The sequence below is a fragment of the Seriola dumerili genome, unplaced genomic scaffold, assembly GCF_002260705.1.
Source record: "Seriola dumerili isolate Sdu_G_001 unplaced genomic scaffold, Sdu_1.0 BDQW01001414.1, whole genome shotgun sequence".
Lineage (NCBI taxonomy): Eukaryota > Metazoa > Chordata > Actinopteri > Carangiformes > Carangidae > Seriola > Seriola dumerili.
Genome location: NW_019175669.1, coordinates 176,462 through 188,123, shown reverse-complemented (window position 1 = coordinate 188,123; position 11,662 = coordinate 176,462).

The window sequence follows — 11,662 nt, the reverse complement described above, 5'->3', positions numbered from 1 at the left end:
CGTCTCCAGAGTGATTTTAAGAGCCATCATCATCATCACTATCAGTTCCTGCTCATGTAAACCTTTTCAAATCCTTCTCTCATCCTCCGTCTGTTTTCGCTGACTCTTGGCAAATGGTTGATCTGATGACTCATCAGCCTGGGCGTCTTGTTCTTTCCGTCTTTGTGTCAGTTTATTGCAAAACCGAGCTGAGCGTCTCGTCGTGGGTCGAAGACGGGGCAGCTGGTCCTCCGCTGACACAGCTGATGTCCCCAAGGTTCTTCAGCAGCAACGACACAGATGGATGGAGTTGAAATATAGCGTTGCTTTCATACTGGCTGTTTGTGTTAGAGCCACGTGTGCTGAATCAAAGATTCCCTTTAAAGCCTTACATTTTGTGCCAAGAGGAACTGTGGAAACAAGCCTGTGCAGCACCTTCAATAGCGTGCACGGGTGGGACACGTGGAGCTATTGCCAGCCAAGGTTGCATCAGGGGCCCCACAGATCTGCCCATGGGCGTAGGTCTGCAGATGGACAGTAGGGACATGTCCCTACCAATATATGAGTAAACTCATTCTCACGATGTTTGGAGTAAAGTCACATTAGATGATTGCAATGTGCCCTCCAAAAGGCTACGTCTCCAGGGCAACCGATTCAGGCATGCTAGTATTTCACTGACTGAAAGGAAATATCACAGTGGTACCTAACGTCACCAGAAAAACACTAATGCTGTGACGTTTTCTGACGTTTTCTGCCTTATTATACTGTGAAGTTTTTGGAAATTTTTACGCCTCATTATACGATGACTTTTTATCCCTTTCTACACTATCAGTGTCATGACCCAGCTCTAAAGCCACAACAAAAAGTAAAGGAACACAGTTTTGGTTATCAATAACAAATTTATCAACAACAAAATGATATAGCAAACACAAAAGGTGTAAGTTAAGCCCTGTGGTGTGGGTGCATGTGAGCATGTGAGCATGAGTGGGATGTGTGAAGTGTCAGCTGTTGTCTGCTTGAGTACAAAAGTAGAATATGCTGCGGAGTCGAGAGAGACCGGCCCAAGACAGCGCGAAGAGGAGAAGTCTTACAGGCCAGAAGCACTTGGCCCAGGTGCTTCCAACTAGGTGATCTAGGTGTAGCTCCGCCCTCCAGACACCTGCTGCACAATTGGAAAATCAGAACAATAACATAAACAGAAACCACAACGACAGGCCAGGGGTCCATCACTATGACGCTTTATGCCTTAATATATTATGACTTAGGACATTTATATGACATACTGTATATGCGCCTATTTAAAGAGTTATGTTTCCATATAATTACACATGTAGGCTATATTTTAAATACATACAGTGGTGGCCAAAATTATTAGAACACCTGACAGATCTGAAAATATTTTTTTGCCACCAAAACATGATTTCATTTCACAATTTCACAACAAATATCAGATGAAGTGAGTCCTACTGTTTTTATCCACTGTTAACTTTAATATCTGGTATGTCCACCTTTTACAGCAGCACATCTCTCTGGCATAGTGTCCATATATTTCCTGAGCACTTCAACACTAATGTTCTCCCATGCTTTCTGCAACTCAAGCCAAATGCTTTCCTTTGAATGTATAATAGATCTGTCCAGTTTATTTTCCAACTCGCTCCAAATTTGCTCGATGGGGTTGAGGTCTGGACTTTGAGGGGGCCAGTCCATCACTCCAATGTTCCAGCAGATTCTTTCTGTCGCAGGTTGTTCCGGCAATAGTTAGAAGAATGTTTAGGGTCATTGTTCTCTTGGAAAATAAATCCAGGCCCAATAAGACGACTCCCAGATGATACTCCGTGCCTCAGCAGAATGTTGTGGTATACTTTCTTATCCATGATGCCATCAAGTCACCTGTTCCTGAAACTGAAATGAAACCCCACACCATAATACTACCCCCTCTGTGTTTAACTGTTGGCAAGAGACACTCATTTTTATATCTCGCCCCCTCCCTCCGTCGAACATCCACTCTTCGCTTGTCGCCAAACTGTTAAAACTTGGACTCATCAGTCCACAACACTTTAGACGAATCTTCCTTCGTCCGTTTCTTGTGTTCTTTTGCAAATTTCAGGCGTTTCACTCTATTTTTCTCTTTCAGTAATGGTTTCTTTGCTGCTGTTCTGCCAACAAGTCTTTCTTCTCCCAGTTTCCGACGCACAGTTCTTGAAGACACCATTAGTCGTTGTGGTGTTGATCTCGTCACGTCTTTCTTCGGTCCTTAAGACTGAGAATTTTGAGATGCTTCACTTGTCCGTCTGAAAGTTTATTTTTTCTACCTCTCCCCTTTCGGTTCTGGTGTGAATTGGCGGTCTAAAGTGTACTTCACAGTGCTCGGACTGCATCTCAAGTCCTTGGCTATGCGGCGGTAACTCCAGCCAGCATCTAAAAGGGCCTTTATTCGAACCCGTTGCTCACTCGTTAGCTCCTTCTTCACCTTAGCCATGTTCAAAGAGCAACATGTGCCTCGAGACTACATCTAGAGGCTTTGAATTTATACCAACTGGTGGTGTGGCCTCAGTGACAAAACCCTGATTTTACCAATCACTTAATGAGCAGGAGAGGCCTTGTACACGATCACACCTGACAATGATTACACAAGTAATTAGGCTTCTTCTGTGAAGGAACATGATTGTGTGACATTGATATTGACATAGGCCTAGCTTGTTTTTTGTAAGGAAAATGACCTAAATCTCCTCATGATGGCTCTATTCTACGGTTTATTGAGCATGATGATGACTTTGTAGATATTTTATTCGTTTTATGGGTATTTTAATGGCCAATTCAACAAAAACAACTGAAACCTCTTAAATATGCCAAGTGTTCTAATAATTTTGGCCACCACTGTATATGATTTTATTTCATATGTACATGTTAAGAATATGTACATAATATATATAAGAATGAACTTCCAGAATCAGTTTGATGTGTATGAACTTCACGAGAATCTCCATCTCGACCTGAGTGTTTGAAAAGCCATTGCTGTGTTCTTGGAGCCCCCCTGTCCCTGTGCATTATATTCCTATGCTTGAATATTATATTGCTATTATTTGGTTTACTGTGTGATAATTTGATTAAACACAAGTTAGTTTAGACAGAGAGCGTATACATGCAGCTGATAAAGATAAAGTCTAGTTGCATATAAAGGCCATTATCACTGTAGTTGCCTTTATTTTCCACACAGAGAACCAGGAGCTGTTGGAGGTCAGGGGCCCTGGGGGTAGATGTTAATCTCACCATTGTCATCTTATTCATCTGGGTTAATAAAAAGTACAGAGTCAGACGAGAGAGCTGTATCAGGTTGACTCAGGATAAAAACTGTGACTCACTTTGTCAACACTTCCCCACCTCATTGGGAAAGAGTCTGTTTTCTTTCTTAAGTGGCTCAAGTGGTTTGTTAATATTTGAACTCCCGTGATGATGAATCATTTTTAAAGACGGGGCTCTTCACAAGATGCGAATGATTATTAAGATTTCAGCATTTAATATGATGTCGGCCCTTTTGTGAACTGTGGCGGACCAATAGCAACAGTTCATTTAAATGTATGTTTGATGTAAACAGACGAGTTAGTGGAGAAAATCATCGGATTGCTTGGAGGAAGGAGGAACAACAACATTTGCCAAGTGTGTGTTTGTGAAAGAGGGTCAGGTTTTCAGAACTTAAAGGAAAAGTTCGACATTTTGGGGAAATGCATTTATTGCCTTTTGATGCCGAGAAGGTTTGTCACTCTCATATATGTCTGTTAGATATCAAATATTTGCAGCTTTACAGGAAGTTATATAACCTCCTGTGAACTGTGGTTTTCATGCTTCTGTTGTGGTTCAGATTAAAGATACTGAGTTTAAGAGGTGCTAGTAGGCAGAGACAGGCTGTTTCCTCCTGCTTCAAGTTTTTATGCTAAGCTAACTGCTAACTGCTGGCTGTAGCTTCATATTTAGCAGACACACAGTGAGAGAGTGGTACCAGCCCTTTCAATTCCATTCAAGAAACTTTATTTGTCCCCAGGGAGCAATTTAAAGGGTCCTTAGAATAGACATTAAAAAACATTAAAAAATTATATTATTGGTGAAAGTAAATAACTGCACACAAAGAAAGACAACAAAAGAGTTTCCCAAAATGTTGAACTCTTCCCTCGTTTATATGAACAGACGTCTAGTGACTGATCTCTGAGAAGTGCAGTGCAGGAATCCACTGTAACTTCAGAGCCTGGGGCCAGTTGCAAAAAACACCTTAAGTTTTGTCACTTACAGTTTAACTTCTCCTTAGCTGAGGGAGTTACTTAAGAGTGCTGCACAGAATCTTTTAAAAGTTCTCCTCTTAAAAGTTAAGGAAAAAAGTTAAGGCATTTGCAGCAGTGAGAGAACTTTTATAGGAAGACATGAAACACCTCGACTAAACCTGAGTGGAAAGGTCATGTGGCATAAAACTGCAGAGCTCATCAAGCTGCAGAAAGTGGAGTGATCCAACTCTACATAGTCAGACAAGTCATAAACTGACTGCAGGTCAGATCTGTGATGTAAAATCAAGTCCTCATTGTTAAGGGTGTCTCCAGGTTTTATCGCCATAAACTCAATTAAGACAGAGTCAGAGGTACCTTTAGTTTTTTTTTACTTACTTTAATTGCTAAGGTTTTTTGTGCAACAGTTTAACTTCTTTCAGTTCAAGACCAGATCAGGAGAAAACCTGAAATACTTCAGTGAACATTTTAAGGAAACATTAAGGAGAAAACTTAAGGGTGTTTTGTGCACCAGCTCTAAAAATAGACAGAATCAAAAAGCCAGTGTTAGGTTGGTTGGTTCTGCACATCTTGTTCAGAAAATGTGCAACATCTGCTTTCTCTTCTTGCACATCAGCTTTATCTTGGTTTTGATCTGTGAAGAAAAAACAGCCCTTTGCAGGAGGCACAACATCAACAACAGGAGCGGTGCTGGCACCAGTGCGGTCATGCCGAAGCCCGTCCTTCCTGCTCCGCTCTCTGAGACTGTTAATATGAAGCTTTTTTTCCCCCCTAAAACAGTCGAAGAACAACACAAGTTTTCTGACATTTTGTCATCTCTTCTCACACACAGGCATCTCCACTGTTATCTAATAAAGATCGATGCAGGTAGAGTCTTAATGTAGGAATGTGGTGGTTAAATAAAGACAGGGTTGACAATTGTCTCCCTCTGGTTTTATTTACATTAAACTTTTATGAAACGTCTGACAGGTGAACTCTGCCTCTTTCTGTCTGTAGCAGCTAAAACTGATCACCAGATACGTAAATAAACCAGTAACATGAAAAACACTCAGGGTTATTCTTTGGAAAAGCTCTACCCTTCTTTTCACAGCTACTGATTTACATGAAACATGCTGTCACTCTCTCTGCGGCTGTACAGTCGAACCACTCTCCCTGTCATCAGGCCTGGGTGTGTGTGTTGGTGTGCAGAAAACATGAATGAGTGCAAACAGCCCTTGATTTACTCAATAAAGAAAAGCACCTATATGATATGAACACACACATGTCAAGGGCTCACTTATCAGCTGTTGCGAAATACAGTGCGATGTTATCTGCACTGGTTACCATCCGCCTCTGCTGCAGCCGGGACAGTGTTTCATTTAAAGGCTGCCAGAGTTTAATGTGACAGAGATCAGAAGTGTTTCCACGTCTATCAGAGGAGGGTGGAAATGTATTTATTCTGTTGTTTAAATATTAACAAGGACAAAAGAAGCTCTGTGTCTAGGCACGATAAATCTGATCATAAAACTTCAAAGGAGTCTCATAAACAGCATCACAGGACAGTGAACAACTTCATGTTTGATTCTGGAGCATTAGTTCAACTTCCAGAGCGACTGTGTCCTGGAAGTTACCTGACGCATGTGCAAGGAAGTCTCAAGTGACTGTGGAGAGAGCAAGTCACAAGCTGTACGAAATCCTTAAGTCAGTTAAAAGACAGAAAAAGTTTTGTTGTTGTTTTTTACTTCCAACATTAATGAAAAAAGAAAAACTGAAACTGATTTGCACCAAACTTGGTGGAGGGAAGGGACAGAGACCAGGGACAACAAATCCTCCAACCTGAACAAGCCTCTGATACGACCCACAGGAGTGTCTCCTGAATAGCGACCCTGGGGCCGCAGTTGTTACCAGAAATCGGTTGTCATGGTTACAATATTAAACAGCGAACTGTACCAAGAGCGGCGTACCGGACCTTCGTCGCCATGGTTACGATAATAAACAGTCACGGCTTGGTAAGGTTTAGGCAAAGGTCGTGATTTGGGTTGAAATAAGTACGTAGTAAGTTTCTCAACATTAGACGATCTTTGTTGTCACGGTTACAACAATAATAGCGTGTTTTCTGTAAAGCGTGGACTTTGTCGCTCTTTATACTACGTCACCGCACTTTTCCTTTTTGCGCCTGTCATAATTACTACGACCACCAGATGTCACCTAGCAACAAAACGAAACTTTGGGTCGTAATAAGCTGCTGCACAAAACGACCAATGGGCTCGTTTTTTACAGGAGGACTGTTACTCTGCATCTCTTTGTGGAACCTGAATTATACTCTGATGTTTTTTCTTCCTTCAATACACATTTTAGTGTTTTTGGACTTGACCCCTGTGATCTCTGGTCTGTGGGAATCATACTAGAAATCACTCGATTATGTTTCAAAAACAAAATTTTACTCATCAATATCTAATTAATAAAAAGTCAAGTCCTTTCAAGTCATCAGTCTCTTTGAAATCTTTTATCAGTATATATATACAGATAGAGTGTGTCATGGTGGCTGAGCTGTCAGCTATAAAAGCCAAACATTTTAAATAACTGTCATATTTTATTTTTTATTTTTCAGTGGAATAATCAGTTTTTAACTTCTTATTTTCAATTTCGTGCCTCTTTTCTGTTTATACTTTTAAGAATAAGATGAAAATTGATGCTACAGAAACAGAGATATCCTGGTTTTTTATTCTACACGTTCATCTTCCTTGTCAAGACCTGGTGCCTATATTACCCACAATGCAACGATTGTTTCAGCTTTTGTTTTGATTTAATCCACAGCAGTTTTAAGGTTTGTCGTCCATGTTGACTGAAAGGTTGTTACATTACGATAAGCTAACAGTGTCTTTGTTGGTCCCACAATGCTGCACAATACTAATACGCTCACACAGTCAGTTCCTGCAGATCAATAACCAAGTGAACAGTGGTCTGCCATTTTTATAGAGACGAAATGTTCCTGTTAAAGTCCACAGAGAAAAAAATAATTAAAATAATAACTATAAAAAAACATAGTTGTCTTTGTCAAATGTCATTTACCAGTAAATTAACGCTGAGTGAGGATCTGTGCTGAGGCCTGAAGTGGGAGTTTCCTCACACTGATCTGGTGCTGCCAAGATCTGCAGGGGGATTTCCACATGTGCTCGTTCAGCAGGAGCATGAGGGGAGCCCGCCAACAGGATCTGTACACACACACACACACACACACACACACACACACACACACCTACACACACACACACACACATATACACACACACACACACACACACGCGTGCTCACCGATACCCCAGTGTTTTACTTTGACACATCGTATCCAGTTTCAGGTGTGAAAGTTGGCTTTCCAGGAGGGAAAACACAAAACCCTGCTCAGGTTTCTGTTTGTGTGTTTTGCTCAGCAGATTTTACTGAGACCAGGGTCAAGTCCTCACAGAGTCTTTTCAGTGCTCTGGACCTGTTTTGCCAATTCCTGTTTGGAATTGGCAAAAGTAGCTTTGTATATGTTGTGATGACGTTTGCATGAGACGTTTGGAAGATGTAGGATTCTGGTTACTTAACAACACAAATTAAAACCAGCAAAACATCAACCTCAGCTGTCGTCAGTGCTCTCCGTCAAACTGACGTTGGCGTTAAACGTTGTCCTGACACTGAATTTCATCACAACCAATTATCAACACCTGACAACGCCGGCGGGCGGCTGAGCGCCGGCAGGGACGAGCCCGTCTGGCACCAGGCGTCAAGGCCACGTTTGGAGGATTGCTGAAGAAACTAATCGTGCTTAGGTTTTCACAACTAGATTCAACTTGCCATTTTAATGATATAAGACACCAGCAGAGAAAATATTTCACATACTTGTCCTGCTGCTTCATCTGTGTCTGATGACAAGTCATGATACTGAGCTGGATCCCACGGGCCAAGTTTCAGAGAGAAACCTGCCAAGAAAAGAAAAAAAAAGAATATTCTGGAAGGAGGCTCTGAGTTTTTGGTGTTTTGTGGTTTTGTGTATATTTGTGGCCAAAGTTAAAGATCCTGTGACACATAAACATCTGGAACATCTGGTACAAAAACTTACCTTTAAGTGAAAGTGTTGGAAATGTTTAGATATGATTATATTTATAGAAAGTATTCAGACCCCTTCACTTTCTGCACATTTATTTCAGTTGCAGATTTAATTTGATTTTTTCAGTTTTTACTTTTGTAAATTGAAGATGTCAGTTTTCACGTTCTCATTATAGATTATTGATTATAGATTGATGCACAAAAATTAAAATTTTTTTGCCTTTAAAGTGAAATCTACAACAGAATAAAGTCTGAATACTTCCTGAAACCACTGGATGTAAATTTTATTATTGTTTCCTTTTTTTTACAATTAGCATAAAAAAATCTCTTTTACAAGAGAGACCTGGCCACAAACGCACCACGTATTAAAATTCAATATAAAATAAATAAATAAAATACCACATGTACGACATGACTTGAGCTCAATGACCTCTCAAGAAAAAACAATAGGCTTCATGTGTCATTAACCACATGATGCCCTGAAAGTTTTCTATGGATGTAAGTTTATCAGATTTTTACAGAAGCGTAATGTTTTAATTTAAGAAGAAAAAATCTGCTCTGTTTTTCTGAATTACTCAGATTATTATCTCAGAATTCAGACATAGTGATTTTGTTTGTTCAGAAAAGTGAACGCATCAGGCTTCCGTAGATTTTAGATCTTTCCGTAGATTATTCCACGTCCAAAGTGCGTGATAAGAAGATGCACTTTTCCCCAGAAAGATAAAGATGATGTTTACTCAGAGAAATTCAGTGTCCTCTGTGTTTACACAATAAATCAAAAGCAATTACAACAAATCTCACATTGAATCTGGGAGGGGAGGGCTGAAAAAAACATAGGGGGGGGGGAGTAGAAGAAAGTTCAGACGGCTCTCTCTCCAGAAAACAAACAAACAAACAAACAAAGACGTAATTGTCCCCAGTAATTGCCGGACAGCCCCTTGGAATCAAAGAGTGTATTGAGTCTCCTCAATTGCCCAGAATGCAGTGCAGCTACAGTCAGGTTATAATGGCTGCACTGTATATACTGTTTGTATTATGGGATGTTACCTGCTGTACTTCTAACTAAGATTTCAGGTGCTGTAACTTTCAGTTTTACCTGAGAAGAAAGTGTTTGGGATAATTAGCTCAAAATGTTGGTTATCTTGTCAAGGGCTGGATTAAGGTGGGATTACCATTCATGCAAAGCAGGCATCTATCCCGGGGGGGGGGGTTGTACCCTGAGGCGACTGGGAACTTGTCATGAAGCAGCAGGTACAGATGCTGGATAATGGAGAAAACATGTGGGCTCACTATATGGCAAGTGTCAGCTCTTTGTTGCCCTTTTCATCTAATGTGTAAATGATTTATAAAGTGTCAACAAGATAATTAATAAACTAGTTATAAACCATTCATTATGAATCCTGTATCAGGGGAGTCTTATTGTGAAGTGGTACCAGATTGCTTTAGTTTATTAATGCTCCTCTGTGGTGTGGCCCTCAGTGGCCCTCAGCGGCCCCCAGTGGCCCCCAGCTCTGAGAGATAACTGATATGCAGATTAGTGTTGTTGTGATAAATGGATTGAAAGTTCACAATAGGCCAGACAGACTGAGCCACTAATTCCTTGTTTTCTCATCAGAGTCTTATCAAACACCTGAAGGGATGAAGCATGTCAACACACACACAATACACAACACACACACACACACACACACACACACACACACACACACACACACACACACACACTCCCCTCTCGCGCTGCCTTGTGGAAGCACTTGGCAGTGTCAGCGGCGCTGCAGGATGGACCCTGGAGGGTCTCTCTTGTTGACAGTACAGGATCAGAGTGAGGAGCTGCAGCTACAGGCGGAGCTGGATCAGATCTCCATCTGTTTGAACTCTCCTGGTGTCAGTTAGGAGCCTCACATTCCCCGCTCCTCTTCACTTTAATGCCTGAGAGCTCTAACCTCTCAGGCATTAAGGAGCTAAAAGATGCTGTTGTTAGCACATAAAGCTAAACTCCATCAGGCTTCAGTTTTCAGCTGAGGGAGGGATCAGGGCTCAGTCGCACCCAACACCTTAGACTTTCTACTGAAGTATGACACAGAACAAAGTCTCTTAAAAGGTTTCCTTAGGGAAGGTAAAAAGAAAAAGTTAAGAAATTAACAGCAATGAAAAAGATTTTACAGCAGTGCAATTCTACTGTTTCCATGGAGACTGCAGATTTGCTGCCATTAGCACTTGTGATACCTGATCTCTCATCCTCCCGTTGTTTTGACAGGAACTTCTCCACGGTGAATTTGAATTGGTCGCTATGGTTTTAGTGCAACAATTTAACTGACTCTAAGTGATTCCTGAAGTTTAACACTAAGATGAGGAGAAAACCTTAAATACTTAAGTGAACATTTTACGGAAACCTCAAGGAGAAGATTTTGTTTTTATTTTAAGGAAACCGTAACGGAAAATCTTAAGTCAAGGTGTTTCATGCAGCCGGCCCCAGACTTTCACACTCAGACACACTGATAAACATCTGGAGCCTCTGAACGCTCCACACATCTGCATGAGAGGCGTCGCTCTCTGGGACAAGTTCAACATTTATAAAATCAGCAACAGAAACAGAAACAGAAACTCAGCGTGCAAGTAAAAGAAAATGTGATCACAGCATCGTCTCACTCTGCTTTCTGCTGATTAGGAGCCGTATCAACACATGCAGATGAATGGCTGCTCTATCATAATGCCCCCCCCCCCCACCTCCTGCAGGAGGAGGAGGGAGGGGGGGCAGGGTAGGTGGGTTGGGGGTGGATCTAGTTAATTTTCTTTTATACATGTGGAGAATTTCTTCTGTTCAGTCAGATCAATAAACCATTTTAAGAGCCGATCGGATAAAAGCTGAAACACAATAAGTTGATGATGCATGGTGTTTTGCTGCGTTTCTATGGTAACAATAAATCAAACCTTTGAGTGACCTGATTTATATGTGAAGTCTATTGATATTGATTATTGATTCCATCATCATTTATAGTTGATTATGGCAGGTGGCAGGATGATCTATGAGTCTGTGGCAGTGATATCAGCTGTAACGTCAGTTTAAGGGTTTAGAGTTAAAGTGTTCACATCAGTTGTTCTGCTTTCAATCGATACACAATCAATACTGATGGACTGACTTATTGTTTTTTTACTCCATGACGACCACTCATAGAGACCATTAATATCTCCTATAACTTATTAACTTAAATCTTACGTCTCCCTCCTCTGCTGTGTGACTGCATGTATGTGTGTGTTTAGTTTTTAGTTGTTTATTTAGTTATTTATTTAATAGGGAAAATGCAATTTAACATAGCTGCAAAACAAAGTATGAAACTGAG